Raw genomic sequence first — 12286 nt, forward strand, 5'->3', positions numbered from 1 at the left:
AGTCAGCTCAAGAGCATAGATAATAGCAACATGTGTAAAATCCTTATAAAGTGATGTGTTTTGATTTTTGATTTTTATTTTTTATATAATTTTTTATTTTTATATAGTTTATTTATGTATTTTATCTAATTTATTTAATTTGTATTTATTTTAAAAAAATTTAATGTTTATTTATTTTTGAGAGCGAGATGAAGAGCACGAGTGGGGAGGGGCAGAGAGAGAGAGGGAGACACAGTATCTGAAGCAGCTCCAGGCTCTGAGCTGCCAGCACAGAGCCCGATGCGGGGCTTGAACCCATGAACCGTGAGATCATGACCTGAGCCAAAGTCCAACACTTAACCACTGAGCCACCCAGGCGCCCCTGTTTAATTTATATTTATATAATTAAATATTTTATAATGGCTGTGCTTAACAACTGGCTCAGGGAATTTAATAGTTGGCTCTCTCAAGATACTATGAGCTGCCTTCAGCACACTACTGGCATCTGAAATAAGTACAGAAATCTTCTGAAGGACTGATGTTTGAGCAGGGTTCTGAGGTTGAGTAGAAGTCTGCTGCGTAAAGTGGAAAGAGGTATCTCAGGCAGATGGAACAGAATGAGGGAAGCTAGATCCCAGGGCTTCTGAGCTAATTCATGAAGGGTCTTGTGGACCCCGGAGACTGAAAGCTCCAGGGGACCATTGAAAGACGTTCAACAAGAGAATGATTGATTGGATTTGCATTCTCAAGAGACCTGTCTGGCATCTGGGAGGGGAGATTTGGAGAGGGCCAAGGTCAGAAGCAGGGCATCCCACGATGCTGTGGTGGTCAGCAAGGTGCTAGGTGACGGACATCGAGTGGTAGGAGAAGTGCATTCCAGACACCCCAAACAGCGTGTGCAAAAGCTGGTGTGAGAAAGCAAGAGGTGTGAGAAACCAAGCATAGGAAACAGGGATGGTATGGGAGGCCTGGGTGTAGACTTCCTGGCAGGGAATGGCAAGGACGTGACTGGAAATCTGGGCACAGTTGACAGTGTGTCAAGGACTCTTGTGCCAGTGGGTGTGTCGGATATAGTCCTGTTCGTGGAGTGCGCTGGCAGGAAGGGGGGTTAGCGTTCTGCATTCTTTCTGAACCACTCTATTAAATTATTGCTACATCCTTTGGCATTTGGCCCCTAATTGGGCTTTTGGCAGGTAAGCGTTGTATGAACTAGTCTCTGGGGGGGCTGAGCCTCTAGGTTCTTGTCGCTCAAAGTGTGGTCGATGGACCTGCACTGTCAGCCTCACTTGGGACCTGATTGAATATGCAGAATTTCAGATGCTGCCCCGGACATGCTGAGTCACACTGCATTTTAACAAGACCTCATGGGCACTCTAAAGTCTGAGAATCCCTGAGCTAGGGCAGGCTTTCTCCTGAGTGGCCCAGACCACCTGCATTGGAATCGCATGGAGTGCTCGTTCACAGTGCAGGTTCCTCAGCACCATCCCGGACTCCTGTGTCCTGCCCTAGACCTTCTGAATCTGAATATCTGAGGCTGGTCACAGAACCGGAAATTTCAGTGCACTTCAGACATCGTCCTTATGCATGTCAACAGCAGTCCACGCTAATCCCAGAAAGACTTGGCCCAAATAGTCATGTTTGAATTGGGTCAGAAAACTGAACTCCTTAAACTGTCCTGGTAAACTATTTCCTTCCTTTTCTATGCAAAGCACTTTATAGATCATTGACAGAGAATGGGTGCTCAATAAATGTTAGCAATTGGTGTTGTGCTGTTTGTTATATTTGAAATGTTCCAGGTTCCTTGTCAAGGCCAGAAGCCAGCAAGATCTGGGGGAAGATGTGTGCATGTGTGCGTGTGTGTGTGTGTGTGTGTGTGCGTGCTTGTGCACAGTGTGTTGGGGACGGGGTGAGCAGAAGGATGCAGGGTGCTGGATAAATCAGATGGCCCCTCAGCCTGTTCCCCGCACAGTGCCAACGACCATCTGCTCCGAGCAGCCGCCTGTCTGGGAATCGAAGGTATCCATGGGAACCAGCATGGAGGTTGCCAAGAGGACTCCATGGCCACCAGCCAGGGGGGAGAGTGGAAATCAAGTGGAATGGAAAGTGACAGACTTGTGTGTGTTGGGTGGAGTGGGAGACTGGTCAGCTGTGAGAGCAGGGGTGGGGCTGAGGACAGACGACCTAGCAGCCGGGCGCCCCGGGGAAGCCTGCAGACATCACGGACTCGCACAGCTGTGCTCGGGAGGATGCTTGAGGCAGTCTGAACACTGGTATTTCTCTCTGTCCCTCCCTCCCTCCCTCTTCTCTTCCTCCTTCCCTCTCTTCCCCCCTCCTTTAGTGGGAAATTGAGTTTTTCAAAACAGTACGATTAGTAGACAAGTAAAAATGAAAATGTCAGTCACCTCAGATCCCACCACTCATAAGCAGATGCTGTCATGTTGGTGTTAGTTCATCTTTTTCCCTCCATATTTTTGTAAGGTTGAAACCATGCACTTCCAGTTCTGTATTCTGCCTTCCAGAAAGTTCTTTTGAGTCGGGGATTTTACTTTGAGAAACAAGCATGGGATCTGGAGTTGGATGCCTACCTGCCCTCACATCCCAGACCTGCCTGCTTAAAAATGGATGGCTGAGGCCAAAATGACAAACTGATCCAACATGGATATTCCCAAGTGGACGCTGCTGTGCTGTCTTAGCTGATGGCACCCGTTTAGCTTCACCACCCGTTTTGAGTTGGGGATTTCTTGTGTATTTCATCCACTCTGATGAAGTCTGGGCATAAAGGGGAAAAAATACATCTGACAGGGGGAAAAGAGGGGGGAACTGTTTTGTTTAGATACATCTGAAAAGAGCACTAAGATTTAAAATGCTGTATTGACCCTAGAATGTGATCTAACAGGGTAAGAAATTTATATCTGGGTCATTTCTCCTTAATTTACTGGTACAACCAGCAGCCTATTGTTCTTGTTGTTCCGGGAGCACTTATGCCCCAAGGGCAGGTGCTGTGTCTCCAAGTGACCGCTCACGTCTGAGGGAAAAGTGAATCTCCCCAGCTGAAATGTGCAAACCTGCTGGTGAGACCAAGATGCCATTTAAATCAGAGTGTTTCTCAGAAATTCCCCAAAGTTAGCCCATTCGGGACACTGTAAGAAGCTGCATTTACTTTATTCGATATGTTTCCGCCCTTTTAAATATGGTCCTTTTAAGTATGTACCTATGAGTCGGTGTTCTGTGTGATGGGATGTGCGATGTGTGAGCAAGCAAAACAAAAGTGGAAGCACCAGGTCGCTTGGTGCGAGAGAAGAGAGCACTGGACCAGGAGTCCAAAAAGACTTAGGTTCAATTTCCTGCTCTGAAGCCCACTTCTGTGTCCCAGTGGGCTTGCCACACAAACTGCCCTTTTAAATGTTTCTGTCCTTTTAAGAGTTTATCTGTGAGTCAGTACTGTCTGTGTTCCTGGCAAACTAGAAAGCTGGAACGGCCTCTTTTTCATCTCAGTGTCAGCAAATACTTTCCTTGCATGATTGAAGGGAGCCTGCGATAACCCAGCATCCCACACAGTCTGCCATTCGCTTTTACACTTGGCTTGAGAAGAACAACAGAAGTTTGGGAGCAGCTTAAAAATTGACTTAAAATTCTAACACCCAGAGTGAACAGAATCACTGATAGAAGGCTTCATTTAAGCTTCTTGACTTTTCAAATGAATTCAACAAATACGTTTTGAACACCCAAGGTGAGCACTACAGTGAGTTAATGTAATCATTGGTTAGAGAGAAAGCATTTGTCCTCAAGTCACTTCCGGCTGAGTAGGGGAGACCGCTTTAAAAATGCGGGCTTGATTTTTACTCAGGCATGGTAAGCCAGCAGGTCAGGAGATGACTGCCACTGAAAAGATAGCTTATTCTCAGAGGAGGGGGCAGCCTATACCACACCATGCAAGGCCACGTGGGGAAGCACCAGGATGGGTCAGGAGGCGGAAGGAGTGAGGGGAAATGTGGTTTTCCCAGGAAGAAGTGGGTCAGGCAGGGTAAGCAGGCTAAGCAGGTTTAGGAGTGGCTGGCTTGAATAATTTCAGTGGACTCCGGGGCATATGTCCATAGTCTTCTGGTACCTAGCCCCGTGATGATTAGGGTAGGAGGATAGTGGCCCAAGTGTGAGAGCCCAATAAAGGAGGTGTTTGAGGTCTGGGCATTGGATTGGTTGGTTTGCATATGAAAGGCGTGTTTACCACCCCTAGGAATGGCAGCCCTGGAGTGGAGGTGGGGAGCTGTTTCCCCAGGGTCAGTAAGGCCCCAGATGCCAAAACACCTGAATAAAAAAAACGTGCTTAGTACACGGAGGCAAGGCAGATACTTAATTGTAGCATTATTAGGTGCAAGGCTGTAAATAACAAAAAAGAAGCACACTGTGGGTGTTAAGGAGATGAGATTATTTCAAGAATACTTGTTCTGACAAAGGTTTAATGGAAGAAATGGCTTTTCAGCAGGATGGGCTGGGTGGGAGGAGGGGAAGGGATGTGGCGGGGGGAAGGGGGTGTCCAAGCTCCTATCACTCATTGGCAAGTTGCCTACCTGGGGCCAATTACTTAAACCCTCCAAATAATGTTTATTCTGCTTATATCCCGAAGTTGTTATGCAGATCAAGTAACTAGCTCCATGTTTCTCTCACTGTGCACAGTGCATGGACCTATATTAGAACTGTAGTGTTTGTTTAAACAAACACTGGGACCCAGAATCAGGCTGCAAGGGTGAAACCCAGGAGTCTGCATCTTAACAGGCCCCTCACTCCCACTCTAGGTGATTCCAGGAACACTAAAGTTGGAGATCAGCCTAGAGAAAACAGTGCTAGGCACATTCTGGAATCCAGAGGGTAAAGTACATGTAAAGAGGATTCTGTGTACTTATTACAACCAGAGCTTACACCTGCTTCGGTCTCTCATACCCGGAAGCTCCTTAGGCAAGAATTATGTTTGGGTCGCTTGCCTGGCGTAGTGTCTGTCCGCTGAGGCAGGTGTCAAACGCACACACAACAAAGAGATAGCACCAGAAGCCCTGCCTCCTGCACTCTGGCCGTCTGAGCCTGGCTGCCGGGGGAGGCTCATGTTACAGATGCTCCCACAGGCCTCAGGGCGAGCGCAGCCCAGGAGCCAGTCCTCAGACTGCGAGCAGCCTCCGCTCACAGCTTGGCCTCCGAGGCAGCTGTGCGATTTCAAATTCCATGTTTATCCGCACGGGTTTCTATTTTTACCTCAAATTTCTAAAAATATGAACCGACAGACTAACCCAAAGTGATTTTGGCACTCTCGAGGGAAAATACGTGGGTAAGAATTATTGAATAATTGCGGAGCCCTCTGGCCTTGCCTAATTGGGTTTTTGGCGGATAGATGCTGTATGAACGGATGGTGATCCAAAGTGGTCAAAGGACGGTACCACTTGGTAAGCCCCGCTTGTTTGACCTGGGGGTTGATGTTTTCAGTCCTCACAGAAAACCTAGCGGGTACATTTCCCACATTTTACTTTCATAAAGTGAGGCTCAGGCATGTTCAGTCACTTGTATAAGGTTTCGTGGGAAGGAAGGTGTGCGTGGGGTTTCAGCGGGCTCCCCTTACTTCCTCAGCCAGACTCCCTCCAAGATGCTAGATCCCCAGGGTGAGGTTAAAAGGCATGCTTCGAACTAATTACTTTTATAAAACCCTGGTGATGTATCTCTCGTTTCATAAACTAAAAAAGCGCTCGCTTTACTGACTTTCACAGAGATCATTTTTATCAGATCTCTGACATAACAACCCAAATTGCAGCTGCTTATTTCGTTCCACATTCTCCTTCCCGCTCCCCCAGTAATTAGGCAGTAATTATTATGAGGGTAATTACCTCATTAGGAATTTGGTGTGAGAAAGCTCTAGGAAAGAATAATGCAAGGGCGTCTCTTTATAGCTACAAGATTACAAATGACAAATAAGTTTTAATAGCCCTTAAGCCCTCATTAAAAGACAAGGGAGAATTTTTCCTGCACGATGTTTTGGAAGGTGTCAGCATATCTCTTAATCAATCTGTGTTTCTCTGAAGAGCCAAGTTCCCTTGTGGTCTGAAAGCCCATTCCTAAGTGAGTGGAGGCACTCTGAAAGTTCCAGTAAAGAGGAGCCCCAGCAGCAGCCATGACCGGCCGTACGTGCCCCACCACTGCCCCTGCCCCTGCCCGTGGGGGCGTGGGAGAAACGTGGGGGGAGGGCGTCATGGGAACTGGAAAAGACACACGCTCTGACTAAAGGACTAGTATCCTGGCCATTGGTCCCCAGTGCCTGCACCTCACAGTCCCATCTCCTGAAACCAGGACAGAAGCTCCTGGGAGCAGAGCCTTTGTCCTGCCGGGGTCTACCTGGCACGGCTGTTGGCATGAGGACTGGAGAAATGTGAGTTAGGGGTCCTTAGCGTAGTCGGCCTGGGCTCCCTACCATCTGGCTTCGTTGACTGCCATATACCCCCTGTTCCCTCCCCTCCAGGACCCTGAGTGCGGCCACCTTGGGGTCCTTGTGGAATTTGCTTTTACCCTTTTGGCCATGAAAAGGCCGTTGTCCCATCTTTGGTGAATTCTTAGTCCTCAAGACTCAACTCATGTCTCCTTCCACATTGCTGCCCTCTCTCCCAGAGGTAGAATAAATCTTCTCATTTACTTACCCTTAGCACTTTTTACATGCCTCCTGTATAATATCGTTCAAGCATTCAGCAAATATCTTTACTCAGAGTCTCTCCTGCCTGGCCTGGTGACAGGGACACAGCCACTGTAGCCCCTTCCACTGTAATCTCTCGTTTGGAATATTGAAGTGGCCTCCTAGCTGGTCTCCCTGCTTCCTCCTTGTTCTTAACCTTCTACAACAGAAGGCACGTTACGCCACTCCACGCCAGATGAGTGCCCAAATCCTCCAGTGGCTCTGCCTCTCACGAGAAATGAAATCAAATCTCTCATTCTGATGTGCAGTGCCCTCCCTACCCCACCCGCCCTTCCTTCTCTGATCTGATCTCCCACTCCTCCCCCCATTCCCCTTGTTAGCTCCACTCCGGTGACACTGGCCTTTGTTCTTCACACACACCTCTTGCCTCCGGGTCTTAGCGTTCCGCCTGGAGTGCTCCTTCACCAGATTTCCTTCCTTCAGGTCTCTGCTCACGTCACTTCCTCAGAGAGGCTGTCCTTGACTCTAGGTAACACAGCACACATATACGTACCTACAAGCCCACGTGACTCTGTCACCATTACTAGTCTTGTTAGAACTTCGCACCACCTGGCGTATTGTATAACTGCCTATTGGTTTATTGCCGATCCCCTTCACTGGAACGTAAGTCACTGTTCTCCAAGACAGCCGGGATGTTGTCTAGTCTACCCTCTGTTGTATCCCGACCTCCTATCGACGGCATCTAGGTTAACATACGCTGAATAAATGAAGCAGTGAATTACTGAGCAGCATCCAGTGAGCCCTCAATAAATACTGACAGAAAATCAGAAATATGCTCAGAGTGTCTGCCACGGGAGGGAAGTTTAATTTCAAGTTATAGGAGGATTGACACATACAACAAATAGGCAAGTGGACTTGCCGGAAAGACCGTTTGCCTTCACGAGTCCCACGGGATGGGGACTTATGGGCAAACGTCAAGAGATTTGAAGAACACAATGGAATAATTTTTAATGCCGTGTAAATGGTAACACAGATGAAATGCTTATGAAAAGGTATGTTCCAAGCTATTAGGTTTTGTGCAGCTATTGTCTATTGTTGTTTTTGATGACAATATATATCAGCATCTTTAAAATAATCAAGACTATTCTACAGCAGAACAAAACCAAACTAAACCCAGGCTAGGAAATGAGAGGCCTGCAAGTGCTGGTTCCAGCTCTGCCACGACTTTGCCACGTGACATAATGGACTTACTTGCCCTCTCTCTGCTTTATTTCCCCAGTCCGTAAAGTTGGCATACTGGATTAAATTATTTCTGGAATGTCTACCAGTTCTAAAATTCTAGGCCCTGGGGATTGTTGGCTGGCTGGATGGATGGATGGACGAGGGACTCTAGTTTCCACGACATTGCCCCAGTCTTAACTCTCCTGTTGGTTCTACATTCTTCTTCCCATTCTCTCCCCACTCTTTTGTAGCCCAGAGAGGCCTTACTCTTTATCTGAAATTTTTTTATGTACAACTCTGGGGTCCCTATATCTTCTTTGAGTCAAACAGTAGAAGATAAAGTCATTAGAAGCAGAAATGATGGAAACTGGGGGGATATTTATTCTGTGAAAAAAGAAGGGAGAAGGGGGATAGGTATGTTGACTTACATCTAAGAATCAGGGGAGCATATAAAATTCATGGAGCCTGTTTTTTATTTGCGATTGTTTTTGAGAGGTATTTCTTTATACACTATTGCACAAGAATTAGAGTATTACACATCAAATCTTCCCTCTGGCAGATTATAATCCTAGATGTTTGGACAGGGAAAGACCCAGAAGAACATCTGAGAGTTCTTGCCCACCTAACTTGGTGTCTTTGGGCAAGTCCCCAGAGGTTGGAATGGATGAGAACACAGAGGAAGCCTGCCTGGGTTCAGGTCTATCACTCACTAGCTGTAACTCACTCACGACCTTGGGTCAGGCAGTCGATACCCCATTTTTCTGGAAATAGAATGGAGTTCATTGGGTTGAAGTGAGAATGAAATGTAAAACCTCAGTGCGGTAAAGTAACTTGCTCCCCAGGTGACAGAACTAATCATTTGAACCCCAAAGCCCTAGTAGGAAATGAGTATAAAAAGAATCAAACTGTCTCATAATTCTAGACTGTTGATTAAACCAATGGATATAAAGTAAGAGATGTCTATACGGTGCCCACAGAGGTAATTTCCCATTGCGAGAGATTTGCTCACTCACACACTCGGTATCCATTGCAGCAAAATAGACCAGAGATGCCTTTGCCAGTGGTATTTGCTGGATGGAATGATACTATCTATTCCAGCTGAGTAACGTAACTAGATACCCAGTGCCTATCTCCTGGGACAGCAGAAATGATCGCTTTTCATTGATCTCCTTTAGACCTGACCTTGATATCCTTCCTGTCTCCCCCTAAATATATCAAAGCACCTGATGGTATAAGCATGTTCTCCTTCAACTAAATTTCACAGGACTCATGTTGAGGTTTGTGTTCAGAGGCAGACCACGACAGAGGCTGGATCTGGATCTGATCTTCAGTCACTGTAATCTTCTAGTCACCAGCCCTTGAATCTGCCCTTTCCCCCTTCTCATGTATGAGTTTTGTTAGCTCAGAAGGCCTGGCAGCCATCCATCCCCAGAGCTGTGAAAGTGCATCCGTGCTGTGTCCCTCTGGCCCTGTGTTAGATGAGCCCATCCAAAGAAGGAGTGTGGGCAGCGGGTTGGGCAAGGGGCAAAAGTCAATCAAGAAAAATACATCTAGAGCAGGGGGAGGGGCAAAGTGGGTGAAGGGGGTGGGAGGTACAGGCTTCCAGTTACGGCATGAACAAGTCACGGGGATAAAAGGCACAGCATAGGGAGCACAGCCAATGACCTTGTAATAGCATCGTATGGCATCAGATGGCAGCCACACTTATGGTGAGCACAGCATAACATATAAAGAAGTTGAGTCGCTATGTTGTGCATCTGAAACCAGTGGAACATTGTATGTCAACTATACTCAAGCAAAAATCTAAAAAAAAGAAAAAAAGGAAAAATTCTTCTACCCTATTTCATTCAACCCTCACATTATCCCAGCAGGGTCGATGACATTATCCCTGCTTTACAGATGAGGAAACCGAGGCTCATCTGTAGAAAGGCCAGGTGACTTCCTTAAAGTTGCACAGCTGGTAAATGGCCTATTTGGGATTCCAAACCCAAGCTCTTGCTGATAGGCCATGCCTTGTTATTGCTGAGGATAGTGGAAGAGGAACCAAAAATAATTGGAGAAGGCTTACAGTCCTGCCAGCAATTAAATTTGTACCAGGTTTAACCCTCCTCAAGGTGATTCAGATTATACTAGTCACACTGGCACTGTGGGCATGCTGCCTCGAGCCAGGGGCGGTGCTGGGCCCTTTACGGACACTATTTCCTTTCTTTGTCACCTTTCACCCACGAGGTCACCATGACTTCCAAGTGGTGTTTCTCAAAGTGCGTTCCTCTGGCCAACTATAATAGAATCACCCAAGGAACCTGTTAAAATACAGATTCCAGGGCTTCACCTCAAGAGTGGGAACACTAGAAAGAAATCATCACTAAGAAATTCTTGGGGCGCCTGGGTGGCTCAGACAGTTAAGCATTTGACCTTGGCTAAGGTCATGATCTCACAGTTTGTGAGCACGAGCCCTGCTTCTCATGAACATGTGCCCTGCTTCGGGTGAGCCCCACTTCTCTTTCTCTCCCCGCCACCTTCTGCCCCTAGTGGGACTCTCTCTCTCTCTGTCTCTCTCTCTCTCTCTCTTCACCCTTGCTCGCTTGCACTCTCTCTCAATAAAAAAAAAAAAAAGAAAATTATCTGGTAATATTTGGCACTCAGTTTGAGAACAGTTGTTCTTAAAAAGTAGTAGATTCTCGGGGCGCCTGGGTGGCGCAGTCGGTTAAGCGTCTGACTTCAGCCAGGTCACGATCTCGCGGTCCGTGAGTTCGAGCCCCGCGTCAGGCTCTGGGCTGATGGCTCGGAGCCTGGAGCCTGTTTCCGATTCTGCGTCTCCCTCTCTCTCTCCCCCTCCCCCGTTCATGCTCTGTCTCTCTCTGTCCCAAAAATAAATAAAAAACGTTGAAAAAAAAATTAAAAAAAAAGTAGTAGATTCTCATTAATGAAACACTTAAAATCACTCACTACCTTTTTTGAAGCCTTTCTAAATTAAGCATTTTGTATTTAAAATATAGATATGGATTCTTTTAATGAATAATGAATCTAGAAAGGACACGAGTAGGAAGCCGGAACTCAGCACAGGGCTCAGATGAGTGAATTTTATTTGGTGCCTGGAGGACTTTGAAGGAACTTTTTTTAGGACTGACTAGTAGGTCACAACTATAAAATTCAAGTCCTGGTATATATTGTCTGAAATTTGGCCTTCAGTCTAGACTTTTCTAATAGTCTATAATATATCAAGTAGCTTCTTGGAACTATTTAAGTAAAATGTTCATAATAAATTAGATAAGATGCAAAATTATACAAACAGGTTCATTTCAACTCATCAGCTGTGCCCAAGATGATGGATGACAAACCCAGATAAGCTGGCAAATTCTACTGAACATTCAAAGAAGAATTAATACCACGCCTTCACAAACTCTTCCAAAACATACTTTGCAACTCCTTGTGAAAGGCCAGCATTAGTCTGCTCCCCAGGCAAAGACCCAAGACTCACCAGTGAAGGTGGGATATATTTAAGCCCAAGTCACCTGCCGGTTCTCTGACTCTGGGAGGGGGTTGAGACAGAGCATGGGGACCGTGATGATGGTGGTTGTGGTAGTGGTTACAGTCACAATCGCACAGCACACGCACACACTCACAACACGCAGATTTGAAATCCCACAGTGGGCTTTTGTTAAGCGTTCTTCTCTAGGGCAGGTCCTGGTCTCTTCCTTGCTCTAGAACGCTCATTGCTGTGGGTATTTAAAATGTGTCAACAGATGATAAAACACACATACATCTTAGGAACAAGAATTGGGACTTCTGCTCTGGTGTCAACAAGATTTACTCTCCCTGACCGATTTTCTCCTCGCCCCATCCTTCTGCCCACCCAGCAGACCTTCCCTCCCGTCATTGTCTCACTGACCCGTCTCCGTGCGCCGCCATCATTGCCCCCGCCAATGTATCTCCAGCCATGTTTTACAAACTTGAACTCAGATCTAGATCTAGCCCCCTTCATCGTTGTATTTAGTTAGGACTACTGCAGTTTATATTAATCCTTTGACAAACAGTCACGTGATGGCAGCTATGGCATAAACTGTTTTCTCTCCAATCTTTTTGGCCTCAAAAAAAAAAAAAAAAAGGTACCTTTTGTGTCAGTATATAGACCAGAGCCATTTATCCTTTGTAGTGGAATCTTTATTGCATGCATGAGCACAGAATTGATTCAGAATACATGCACTTGTGATTTGAGCACGCTGAGAAAAGATCGCATCCTGGGAAACACTTTCTTCAGCACTGGGTTGACCTGCCACAGTCCCAAGCAAAGACACGATAGAAAGATCCAGACTGGGAGTCCTTGTGAGTTTGGGCCCTGTGCAGCCACTTGCTGGCTCTATGCCTTGAGACAGTTCACTTTACCCCCCATGAACCTCCATGTTCTCATCTCTAAAATAG

The 12286-nt window shown here is 46.5% G+C and overlaps 1 protein-coding gene across 1 annotated transcript in view; it reads left to right on the forward strand.

The window, feature by feature from the left end:
- MAP6 (microtubule associated protein 6) overlaps window positions 1–12286 on the forward strand; it is a 76117-nt gene that overhangs the window by 20523 nt on the left and 43308 nt on the right. The gene's annotated exons all lie outside the window — the stretch shown is intronic.

This window comes from Neofelis nebulosa, chromosome 10 (genome assembly GCF_028018385.1).
Source record: "Neofelis nebulosa isolate mNeoNeb1 chromosome 10, mNeoNeb1.pri, whole genome shotgun sequence".
NCBI lineage: Eukaryota > Metazoa > Chordata > Mammalia > Carnivora > Felidae > Neofelis > Neofelis nebulosa.